Raw genomic sequence first — 10636 nt, forward strand, 5'->3', positions numbered from 1 at the left:
TCCCCGTTTGCAGTCACCATGCACCGCATTACTACACCTGCCTCCACGTATCAGTCACTCCTTGTTTGCAATCACGACCGCATAAATACGCATGTGAATGCTCGACTCACTGTTTGTGCACAAAGCATCACGATGCGACACGTTGTGAGCTTGCAGAACAGCTATTTTCAAATAGCCAATGTATACAGTACTGTATATAGGTTTAAAGTGTTCATGTGGCCTAGCTGCTTCTTATGGGCTTATTTTCCTAGACCTGGTTGGTTATTTCTCTCTCAAAATCTGGCAACACTGGCAGTGTGTTCCTGCCCCCATTGGGAGCGGTTCGGAGCCATGACGACTGACCGCTTCCGTTCCGAGCACAGCAACGATGGCTGCCAGCTCCTCAGACTACACCATCGCCCTGTCCCGGGTTCCTCACCTCCACCTGCACTCATCTCATTCTCATTTCAATAAATCATTGTGGGCACAGTTGTTATCCTCACTATTTATTCTTAATTTATTTATTATTCCGCCTGTTTTTGGGCACCTATCTAGTCCTTCATACTTTTTGCTAGAAACTCGGTTCCAACTGTAAAACGTTCACCTTCTTAGGACATGCCAAATAAATTCCCATTCACTATCATATTTTCTATAATATATTCTTAACTACTATATACTGGCTCCCAACCGAGCCCACACTTTAGGAACAGCATCTTCTAGTTTAAACCTCACTGGTTGTGGTCTCTTACTCTAAAATGTATGAAAAATTCCAAATATGAAACAAGCAAGCGCAAAAATCAATCAAATCTATCATGCATAGCCAGAAGCACAGTCCACACACAGGACCAAATACAAAGTATTGCTGAGAACCGAGACAGGAAAAGATGTGCATCAGATAAGGTGCACAAACCCCCCACACACACACACTTTAATTAATAAGGGACACAATAGAGAAAGACATGAGTGAGACAGAATCATTTCTCAATGAGTCAGCAGAAAATGGGGAACATTTCACTTCCTCCTATGTTGACGGTGGGGGATGGGGAAGGAGTAGGGCCCATCGCCATGGAAACTATGCCTTTTCTGCGGGGTCATATATCATACTTTAACAGATGCTGAGAGCCACATATAACAGATGCATGAACTACACGCACTTCCACATAGCACTGGCATACAATACAGATGTGCTTGTGCACACGCACATACACTAGGGGACTGGGAGCAGCAGTTAAAGGGGAATTTCGGACTAGCCTTATTGTCTCCGCCAGGCCGAAAGGCATGGCGAGAGAGTATGTTTTCGCCCCTGTCCGTCCGTCCGTGTGTCCGTCCGTCCGTCCGTGTGTCCGTCCGTCCGTCCGTGTGTCCGTCCGTGTGTCCTGTCTGTGTGTTAGCAGCTAATCTCTGGCACCGTTGGCCCGGTCGCTCCGAAACTGTGCACACACACTCCCTGGATGCCAATTCAGAACCTCTGCCCCAATTTTTTCACATGGGCCTGTTATAGCGCCACCAGGAGGCCGATTTGTGCAAAACCCTTTTTTTTTACATTACTCGTACAGATTTTATCCAAACGTCATGCAAATCGGTACACAGTATCTCTATAGTCATGTGATCAACACAAATCTGTCCGATTTCCCATATTCCATCCTCATTGCCTATGGTTGGCTTCCAAAGTTTGCAGGATTGGTCCGTTTTGAACAAAAAGCCTCAAACTATGCACGCAGCTTGCAATTTCCGTGAATTTTCACACGCACATTCCCACTAGACCAAGGAAGAAATGCCACCCTTTTCACATTGGCCTGTTATAGCGCCACCAGCAGGTCTAATTTAGCAAAACACATTTTTGGTACAAAATGCCTCAAATCATGAATGCAGTGTCTGATTGCCGTGAAAGACCTAAGAATAAATGGCACCCTTTTCACATTGGCCTATTATAGCGCCACCAGGAGGCCACAATAACGTACCTGACCTGGCGGAGACCTGTGCTCCGAGGAGCACTTTTTCTAGTTCTTATACAATGTTATTATATCCTAGGACGAGTGGTACAGTAGAACATTTTCATAACTCCATACCGAGTCCACCTTAGCTAAAAACCCCGGGCGGACGGTCCATGCTCTAGATCGCGTATTTTAATCTCACCCAAAAAAAAGGGGGGGAAAAGCTATTCAAATACGCGATCTAGAGCATAGACCGTCCATGCCGTCGAAACTTGTAGATCTGCTATATTTGCACACTATTAAAACATCTTTATGTCGATTTGCAGATAAAATAAAAAATTTGCAAAGAAAATGCGCTTCTTGAAATTTTTGTCATTAAAAAGGTTGACTAATCAATAGAATACTCACTAAAATAATCGATAGTTGCAGCCCTAGCACACACGTACACAAGGGGAAATGTTTGAATTAAGCTGAGTGCAATTTAATAGATAACGACTCCAGTCTGACAATAGCATAAGGTGTATGTGCCAGATTTGGTACTTTTTAAGTCAGTATCTTTTAACTGATTTATCCGGTAGTCATTTGCATAAAAAGAGACAAAGCGTTAGGTTGACCAGACATCCTGAAAATGTTGTAAAAGTCCCGAATTACAAGCAGTTCCCTATTTGTCTGTATAGCCCACGTTTTGATTAGCAACTTAACCACTTTCAACCTCATTATAGGCAAACATTTTCAAAGTTGATTAGCAACTTAACCACTTTCATTTCAACCTCATTATAGGCAAACATTTTCAAAACATTTCAAAAAATGTTTTACAAATAGTGAAAATAGTCTGCAAGCTCACAACGCGTTGCATCGTGAGCCTAGATACTTTGCTGTATGGCTAAGTATATGAGGCTTAAGTGGATAATAAAGTCTACTCTGTAGCCTGCATACACTATGGCAGTGAGTGAATTGACGAAAACCTACTCGCGGCAGTGACACATAGCTATGACGTTATAATTATTAAAACATTTACGACTTTTAAGGCTTTTTAAGGCTTGAGACCCGTCATCCAGGGGACAATAATATTTGTATTTGCGAAAAATCACCCTGGGACGCAGTTGGGCCGAAGAGGATTTTTTTAGCCGATTGCGCATATCACTGTCAATGCGCAAACTTGTGGCAGAGACCACTGCACAAGACCCGCATACAGTTCTGATCATCCTTTCAGTCAGGTAGAACTCGCAAACATGCTGCTATTTTAAGAAGATAAACACAGCAGAAACAGATGGAGAACTGGCAGACTGTCAAACTGAGAACTGCATCCAATCCTAGCACACCCAACCAACCCCAGAGTCAACACAACGGCTCGCTGGTGGAGATTAATTACAAACCTTGCCGACAACTGGCATCTCCAGTCTCCATATGCGTACTCACCAAAATATTGATTGCTCTGTGGTCCAGAAAGAGTAGTTAACATAACGGATATAATTTGGATTGTGATATTAAAGATATAGTAGATAATAATGTTTTTTTTTTGTTATCAATCATTTTTATTCATCATCAATCAGCAATGTAACAGCAATACAGATATAGATAATAATGTTAAACATGATGCTGCAATATTGTCAAATTTGAGTTTTGACGACACAATCAGGTCTTTTTGGATAATAGAGCAGTAAGGGAACAAACATATTTTTCACAGGAGTAGCCCCCTTTGTATTGTGATAACCAAACAAAGTATTGGTTTAAATAATATATCCTCTGACCAATTAATCTGATGTTCATGTTCACCAGGGAAATATCAACAGTACTTAAAATGTTTTAATATATTGTATGCACTACTACAGTATGCACCAATCCTTATATATTAAATAAATAGATCATCTAGTTTGCTTAGCCATGCACTTTTTACAGTTATGACCCAAATGAATCACATCTTTTTCTGGCTATTCTATTCTCTGGCATTTATATTAGTCTATTACACAAAGCTACTACGCTGCCTTTCCTTTTTACTTCACACGGCTCCCATCCCATGTATCCCGTCAGCCGTCATAGCCAATACAGAAATGAAAAGGGTTGAGAATCATTGATTTAGTGATTGGACTTTAGATGTTGCTTAGAATTCTTCTTTAAACTTTAACACAACTGGCTCCTGATGGCCATCTCAACAATGACAGTGGTGAGACAGAAATAGAATTTTAATTCCTTGTCAGAGGAGAGTAAATCGAGAAAAACAAGGGAGTGCAGCAAGATGAAGTAGATGGAGTTTAAAGATGGCTTAAGTCCTATTTCCTTATCATCAAGCCAGCAGAAAACATTGCGTCGATCCAGCAGAGACGTACACAACATGTGGAAAGCTCTGAGTCATCACCAGTGATGGGCCTATATGCTGTCTAAACATATTGGCAATGACTTGCTCTTAATACCGTGCAATGTTTGCCGTTGCGGCTTTAAAAATGTTTCCTGCTTCGAGCCAAGCTATTTTACGAGGAGCCAAAGTGCCTGCTCTGAACAAGGCAGAGACATGTGACATGAAAGACTGATGCCTGATCATTTTCAAAGGTCAAACCTCTGTACGAATGTGCACGCGCGCGCCCACACACACACACGAGAAAGTCAAATTTTCACGGAAAGACAAACATCTACATGACACCCTCCCTATACATATATATATAACCTTTATTTAACCAGGTAGTCACATCGAGTGAAAAAAAAACCTCTATACTTCTCACACACCAGTGTGGGAAAGAATACAAATAAAATACCAACCCCTCTGTCTAAAGTTTAGATGCATTTTACAAACATGTAGGCTACTATATAGATCAGTGGATACATTTATGTTCCATTGAAAATACAATTCCAGCCAGTAAGGTTTGATTCTGCCTCTACATTCAGTTTCATGCAGAAATAAAATGCCAACCTCTCTGTCTAAAGTCTATGCATTTCATAAAACTGTAGGCTACTATATAGATCAGTGGATACATTTATGTTCCATGGAAAATATTTAATTTATACGGATTTTTTTGTTCTAGGTGTTGCCCCTGAGAATGTAGCTAGTTTAATGAAAATATATTAACTTGAACTTGGATGTAATATTATTGCAGCAGAACTTTTGCCCTTTTCTCCCCCTGTTTATTCCGCTGTCACACACACACACACACACACACACACACACACACACACACACACACACACACACACACACACACACACACACACACACACACACACACACACACACACACACACTCACAGTGAGTGAATTGCATACATATGGGCATTCATACAAGCATTCACAGAGAGGGAAGCAGTTTAGAGTAGCCAGTGTGTTCTGTGTTAGGCTATAGTTGGCTTCAGTGTGTGTGAGCAGAGAGCTGGCAAGCCTCCCTAGGAGCAATAAGCTGACCCACTTCTCTGCAACTCTATCCCTAATGTGACCCATTGGGAAACCAATGAACACATACTGTATACACTTGTACGTATGCTCGTATACACACGTGCACTATACACACATACAGTATATACTTTCAGAATCACAAGAGTATACACTTTGCCAAAACAAATCCTACACAAACCCTGTCATGTTGGAGTTGGAGAGAAAATAAATAAGATCACTGTCTTCCTCTGATCCTCGGTTTCTCTTTCTGTTCCTCTGTGGTTCAGGCATCTCAGTTATCTGATGGAGGTCGACTAGCTGCTCACATCCGCACTGTGTTTCTGGGGGGTCTATGTCATATCTAGGGCAGGGATGTCATTCTAATGGCCAAGGGAACAGGAAGAACTCGGGTCACATGACTTGGTGTGTCCTCTGTTGTGTTAAGTCACAACTGTCTGGCAGTTAAAGAAAATACAAATACAGAACACACTTAGAAGATCTTAGCCCAGTCAGATAAGGCAATTCTTCAACAAACCACCCTTGCTATTCTGATGGATCAACTGTGTAGGTCTTGCAGAAACCCAGCTGTGCTGAAAAAGTTTTTTTTTAAAGTAATTCGTTAAAGTCACCAATTAATTCAAAATAGATGTTTCAGAGCTTTTAGTTGGCTATATGTGCCTTGGGTTGATGGGCAATTGCATATACAATACACCAGCATGTAAAAAAATGCCTAAAAAATAAATAAATAAATACATGTTTTGCTCAATGTAATTATACAGTGTATAATTTCCTGGAAAACCAAATGTAATTGATGACCTCATCTTATACTGAAACGGCATACCAAACAATACCAGCCAATAAGGTTTGATTCTGCTTCTATATTCCGTTTCATGCGGAAATAGCTTACATCAAGCCAAGGAAGCCCTGAATGTGGACTTTAAGTACACACTGTAATGTTATGCAACGTAATGTAGTGTATACACCATTTTACACTAAGTGTTATCCCGTCTAACACATGATGACCTATCATTAGGTCAGAAACAGGTTGCATCTATTCAACTGTGGCCATTAGCAATATAGAACAAATGGTGGAACTAAGTGGAACAGTTTATCATTGTGGTCGACAATTAATATACTAACCAGCCATTCAGGCAGGCATATGGCATATTGTTCTGCCATATTTCAATGTTCATGTAAGCCTGATGTTTGCGAGTATGTCTGAATTTGGGCAATGATAACCTAGAGAGACAGTATGGCAACAAGGCTGGGGGTATAAGCTGGCTGGACTAACCACCTCCTGCACAGCCAACTGTGTGTGTGTGTGTGTGTGTGTGTGTGTGTGTGTGTGTGTGTGTGTGTGTGTGTGTGTGTGTGTGTGTGTGTGTGTGTGTGTGTGTGTGTGTGTGTGTGTGTGTGTGTGTGTGTGTGTGTGTGTGTGTGTGTGTGTGTGTGTGTGTGTGTGTGTGCGTGCGTGTGTGCGTGTGTACGCGGGCCTGATCTGGCCATGGTCTGGAGGAAGGAACAATGGCATTCCTGTGCTCTGAGCTCCAGGTGGCTGTGGAAACCCAATCCCAAACCAAGGCTTGCTGGCACACAGAGCACCGGGAACACCGAACGCTGCTGCCTCCCTCCGGAGACGTGAGCCAGAATAGTGCTATTGTTCCAGACCAGCTTGGAGCAACAAATGCCCCAAAGCCACCCTGACATACATAAACACACTACAACAAGGTGAGTATCCCTCATACAGACAAAAATGAATTTTCACTATTTTGAGATGAGGAGAAATACAAACAAAAATAATAATGTAAATGTTATCACGTATATTGTAATAACAATATCAGTCGTGATATTTGCTCTATAATGTTCCAAACTTGAAACAAAATGTAAAAAATGGGGTGAAAACGGTGTGCATCTATTCCACCTGGAATATGCTGCGTTCCTGAACTGTGGAAGCAGAACATCTGTGACTGGCTTCAGTACTCGAATTGTCACGGTGCATTTGATTTGATACCACACCTTGCTGTTCTAAAGCCAATCAAAATGTTAATATTGGTGAATTCAGCTGCATGGTGGTGCAGCCAGTTGGTGCGCTGTCATGTCTCCCTTCTCTCTGCCCTCGGTTTCCTGTCTACTCTCCCATCCAAATAATTGAAAAATAATCTTAACAAAATACAAATTAAATAAATATTGGTGAATAAATCACATTGGGCAATTATGTATATAAAAAGTCATAGTAGACAGGTTTAATAAAATACCTCTGCATAGCTGACATGGCGCTGCAGCTCTCTGTCACATGATGCTACACTGGACATCTCCTGCTATTATCACATGATTAAAGTAAACATACTGTATGCCTCATTTTAGACGGCTTAAAGAAATCAAGTCTGAGATATTAACAGGTGTAATTTAGCCCACGTCATAGAATAAAACTCTCTTAAGAGACGATTGACAACACATCGTATTTCTTTTGCATGAATCAAAAAACCCTATGTAAAAAGCATTGAACAATTGGCGAGGGAGCAAATCATCACAAACTCACTTCTGCGATTTAGGACTACTAACTGTAGCACACTATATTAGCCAACGTGTGCAGGTAGGTCTAAGTTAGGCAAAGTGTTCAGAATGCATTAGATACAGAGAGAGAAATACATGCACACAGCCACAGCCACATAAGAGAGCAGTCAGAGAGAGCACATCTGCTGTTGAGGCCTGAACACCCAGCCAGCAGGGCAGGAAAAACATCATGCGGACTCTGTGGCCTTGAAATGAGGAACATGATTCATTTCCTTTCAATGCTGGACACTAGTCATGTCTAGAAAAAGGGCAGGGCTCAGCAGCACACAGCTGAAGAGAGGCTCTTAAACATGACATACTGTAATGTACACAACCCAGGTCACAACATTCAGGGACTGAGGACATCCAAGTCGCTAGGCAACAACTGAATTGTCAGATTTGTCACATTTGAAGCAGTTAACCTATTGGCGACGGTGTCACTTTATTTGTGCAGTTGAGCTGTCGTCATCATGAGAGCAGCTCGGTTTCCTACAGTACTGTAATTCTGCTCCAAACACTACAAATTGGCAGACATTTTCATTGCAACTCCTCATGCCCGCTGCCAGACATCAGTTCTGGTACCAGGGGACCCATGCTACAGGTAGCGATGGGTATATAAGCAGATGCCCTCCGGCAGTACCGCATATTCTTCTTGTGAGAGCACGCACGCACGCACACGCACACGCACGCACACTCGCGCACGCACGCACGTGCACACACACACACACACACACACACACACACACACACACACACACACACACACACACACACACACAATGGATAAATAATACATGTCCCTCACTTTTCTCCCTTTCAGAAACATGACAGATTAATTTAATTGGCTCTCTGTCACTACAGTACGTCTTCATCTGCTCTGCAGCAGAGGCAGACAGGATTGATAGGGAATCCATTTTCTTATCTCTCAAGATAATTACACCATAGTTAATGCATTGCACACACTCACTCATGCATGCTCATTTTCTCAATCTCGCTCTGTCTCTAACACACACATACACACTCACACTCACTCATCATGCACGTATAGGCCTACATACAAGGTACCTAACATGAAGACATGCATGCTTCAATAATTAGGCCTTTTTTACTGATTGAATTACATTAAATGAAATTAACCTCAGTTCTACAGAAAGGAGAGAAGATGCATACTGTAGCCCAGGCTAGAATGAAAGAAGCTCAAACAGACTGGCATACAGTATGCTAACTGGGTAACCGAATATGCAGCATCTGACCTCTGTCATGGCATTAAGACACAAAAGCCACAGTCCAGGTCAGGAGTTAAACTGAAGGGCCACTGTTCCTTTACAAAACCAGCACCGATGGCAAGATGGCTCTCAAAATGTCCACTGATAGGCAGGAAAAAGCAAACAACTTTGGTTAAGGCCATTCATATGTCCTGATCGTATTAATTAAATATGTATTACAGCTTTGTAAACCATAGCTACTGTTTTAGGACAAAACATTCCCATTGAACTGCCTGCTTTTATTCAGATAAATAACACCTGGCATTTACATAGACAGTTATATCAGTCCAATGCGGTACAGACTACAGTAGTAGGTGAGATAACACGGTTGCCATTGAGAGGTCTCTCATTATTATAAGCATCATGCTGATGCTCTATAATCATCCTCTATGCATCAGACTCGATCTCGCGGCGTTTTTCTGAAACATTAAGAAATAACATCAAGTATAAACGTGCTGTTCGACAAATGGCCACGGAGACCGTTACTCTGTCTATGGTGTGAGTAACGCCGCATCACATCCCCGCTGCTCGGCTGCTTCTGTCAACAAGCAGTTTGATGTTCTTGCCTCGTAAAGGAGGACGAGCCAGAACACGGCAAACTGCTAACGCAGTAGATGTTCTGAGAAAACACCGCAATCTACCGTTCCCTTACCTCGAACGACGGCCGAAAGCGTCCTCCAGCGTTGTGGCGAGGTCGATAGTTATTGTGCAAACGGTGAAAAATGTCTTGCACAAACCAGAAAAGTGTCAGTTAGTCGGCTAGCACTGGCTAGCTGGCTGCTCCGCTACTGTAGCTAACGGTAAAGACTGAGTGAGTGGTCCTTCAGTCGACGTCTGTGGTCCGACTCACAGATCAGATCTATTCAGTACCTCAAAAATGAATCCGGTGGGGGACGAGAGCTGGGGGGGATGTGGCTGGAGGAGCACTGCCCTTGTGTTAGATTAGAACATGTCACCATCCTAGGTATCCATTGAAAAAAGCGTGTATGTATCTGCTGCTGTCCTGTGAATCCAGGGTTCTGCAGTAGAGATGAGAAACCCTCTCTCTGGTCCGCTGTGCGTGTTGAGCAGAGCAGCCAGAGGCAGCATCATCCCTCCCTCTGCAAGCCCAACCCGGAAGAAATACTATCACTGAGATGATGTTTCATAATCCAAAATTGTACTATTTGTATCCAAATATGTGTCATGATAATAACGTTATATGTCATTACGTGAATATGAACATGTTGTAAAGTTGACTTCACAACTGCCCAGATCAGTGTTTTTCTAAATGAAATGACAAGAAACACCCCAGCTGTGGTCACTGGGGGTCCCCCCTCCCCCCTGGGGATCCCCCCCCCCCAAACCCCCCAAAAAATGTTTTTTTTTAAAATCATTCTTGCAATTGTCCTACTGGGATAATGCAAATTATTTGGCAAAATATCAAGCAAAATTTCAATTAATTTAGCTGCTCATGTGCAACCAAGGTGTTTAACCTAAAAAAGAAAAAACATATTGAACAAAGATGAACTGTCAACAAGGATTTTTTTAAAATGCTACAAATG

General features: G+C 42.1%; 1 protein-coding gene across 2 annotated transcripts in view; it reads right to left on the reverse strand.

Moving 5' to 3' along the window:
• The window catches only part of galnt1 (UDP-N-acetyl-alpha-D-galactosamine:polypeptide N-acetylgalactosaminyltransferase 1), a 69048-nt gene extending 58899 nt beyond the window's left edge, over nucleotides 1–10149 (reverse strand). For both annotated transcript variants that reach the window (XM_080425670.1, XM_080425669.1), the window contains exon 1: nucleotides 9745–10149. The gene's annotated coding sequence lies outside the window, so the exon portion shown is untranslated. The remainder of the gene's footprint in view (nucleotides 1–9744) is intronic.
• Nucleotides 10150–10636: the final 487 nt, after the last annotated feature.

Source organism: Gymnoscopelus braueri (assembly GCF_963280865.1).
Source record: "Gymnoscopelus braueri genome assembly, chromosome: 4".
NCBI lineage: Eukaryota > Metazoa > Chordata > Actinopteri > Myctophiformes > Myctophidae > Gymnoscopelus > Gymnoscopelus braueri.